Raw genomic sequence first — 2,559 nt, 5'->3', positions numbered from 1 at the left:
CTCAAGATGCACACCAGTAATGTTTTTTTCGAAGGCACATTTATAAAAACTACTTAAATGTCCTAATTGAACTGTGGTCTAATCCGGTTTAGTCTAACCCAGGGGTGCCCAAACTTGGTCCTGGAGGGACTGTGTCCTGCAGAGTTAAGCTACAACCCCAATTAGACACACCTGAACGAGCTAATCAAGCTCTTACTAGGCATGCTAAAAACTTCCCGGCAGGTGTGTTGAGGCAAGTTGGAGCTAAACTCTGCAGGACACACCAGCCCTCTCCAGGACCAAATTTGGGCACCCCTGGTCTAACCAGGCCTTAGAGTCCTTCCTTCTAATACGCACTTATCATCTGCTATTCACAAGTAAATGGCTGTGTATACTGGCCAAATACCATATTTTGAAAACTAGAGCTAATCAACATTTTTAATCTATTTTGTTCTCAGTGATCAATAATTTAATAAAGTTTGACAGCATTTCAGAAGCTTTTTAGCTTTGTACAAGTGTAATTTGAAACTGTCCATATATCTTGATAAATTTCATCCAACCTTAAGTGCTATCACCGGAGATGATCTTAATGCTCCACAGCATAATTGTTGTGCTTGTAATTAAATCACCACAATCTTTTGAAGCCACTTTTAGATGATGAATTACATACTATATCCAGCAACTATTTTGATCAAAGTAAAAAATATATTTGAGTGACAGCCAGCTTTCTAATTCTACCCCCACTAACCATCTTGTTACATTTACTCTTTTTTGTTTACATTTATTGGTCACAATTCATAGTACGTGGCCTAAATATTATTAAATATTTAATAAAATGTACCTTTGAACTCAAAGGCTTCAATAATATATATATATATATATATAAAACACCTGAGACTGTTGTAACAAACCTTTCATTTTTTTTATAACAAAATGTTATAGGCTGTAGAACATTTTGAACATCATGAAAGTATGTTTCCTTAGAATAATGTGCACTCCACATCATTTAATGTTGACTACATTGTCCAAGTAAAAAAGAACACCTTTAATAGTAAGAACGTTTAGTTTGCGGTACTACACCAATGTAACAGCCAAAAAAGAAAAGTTATCTAAAATGAAATTAACTTATAATTATTATTAACTATTAACACTTGTTAGGAAATAACTAAAATCAATAGCCTATAAACAAATACATCTACTATTGCAAACTTTAAATTTCGTTTAAGGCGACGTACATTGAGACGACGTATGTATCAGGCGTCATGTAAGGCGACGTACCTAGTTCAGACGTACTTAGTACACGTACCATTTTTTACTTACATATTACATACGCCGCCGTCACGTCGCCGCCTATGATTGGTTCCAACAGTGACGTCGCCGCGGGTCTGCCTGCTGCCTGCCCTATCAATCCCATTCAAAAATCGACACGGACTGACGGTGACGGAAGGGTAGACTGCTCCTTCTCCTTCTCCTGCTAAGCCTTCGATCTGTCACAAATCACACCTCATAATCCTGTCACATAATACTCGCCATGCCTCACACGACGGGCGACTCACTCTCCTCAGTGAACATGTTGGTATTCTTTTGGAAAAAAACATGCAAGTCCTGTCAGCGACAGCCAGTTTAGTTTTACTTTTCTTTTTGTTTTGAAAAGCTTGTTATCTTTGCTGTTTACCTGGCGTTATGCTATGGAGGCTTTCCTTATTTTTTTTATTATTATTATTATTATTATTATTTATTTATTTGATTCCTCAGTGTTTGTTAAACATTCTGTAATTTATTATTCGGTATATACAGCATGTGATGTATCCTATGCCATGCCTTGTCTTATTCGTTTTTGTTAATAAAGGTTATGTAAGCTAGTTTGTCATTGTAGCCTACTGTTTTATTGTTGTTGTGCTTTTTAATAGGAATAACAATAAATCCATCTTTCATTTTAGTCTTAAAAAGTGAAAGGTGTATAGATATAAGCAAAACAGACAATTATCTTTTCTTGTAAAACATGACACCAAGATTGCGAATTTGAAAGTGAAAGTGAAAGTGAAAGCGCAGGAAAAGAGGAATTCCTGTTCACAAAATTGAAATCACAAATAATACTGATGAAAAATAATGGGTTGAATGTTGAACACTTTCGCTACCATATAACTATAAACTATGATAAAAGTTCATCATTATAATTCGGCTATTATTATCAAATTGCCCAGCTTTTTCATTCAGCACTGTATTGCACACACACGCGCGCGCGCAAATGTAGTCGCTGAAGGAGTCTCCAACCACAAACACAGACACACATCATCTGCTGATATAAGGTATTTCGTTGCAATTTAACAAGTAATCTAAATGGCCTATATATGTGCAATATTTTAACCGAGCCCTCACAAACTGAGCTTAATGCCACAGTTATGTTAGAATGCATCTCATTCTTGTTTCTGTGGTGGTGCGTCGGGCTCATCATGGGGCGCGCAGTCCGTAGCGCTGTATGACTGATGTATCTGTTTAATTTAAATTGACTCAAAAATAGTCCTAATAGCGATGTATGACCAGTGTTGGGGAAAGTTACTTTTAAAAGTAATGCATTAC

This window comes from Sinocyclocheilus anshuiensis, unplaced genomic scaffold (assembly GCF_001515605.1).
Source record: "Sinocyclocheilus anshuiensis isolate Anshui unplaced genomic scaffold, SAMN03320099.WGS_v1.1 scaffold2669, whole genome shotgun sequence".
NCBI classification, from domain to species: Eukaryota; Metazoa; Chordata; class Actinopteri; order Cypriniformes; family Cyprinidae; genus Sinocyclocheilus; species Sinocyclocheilus anshuiensis.
This window is presented reverse-complemented; position numbering follows the sequence as displayed.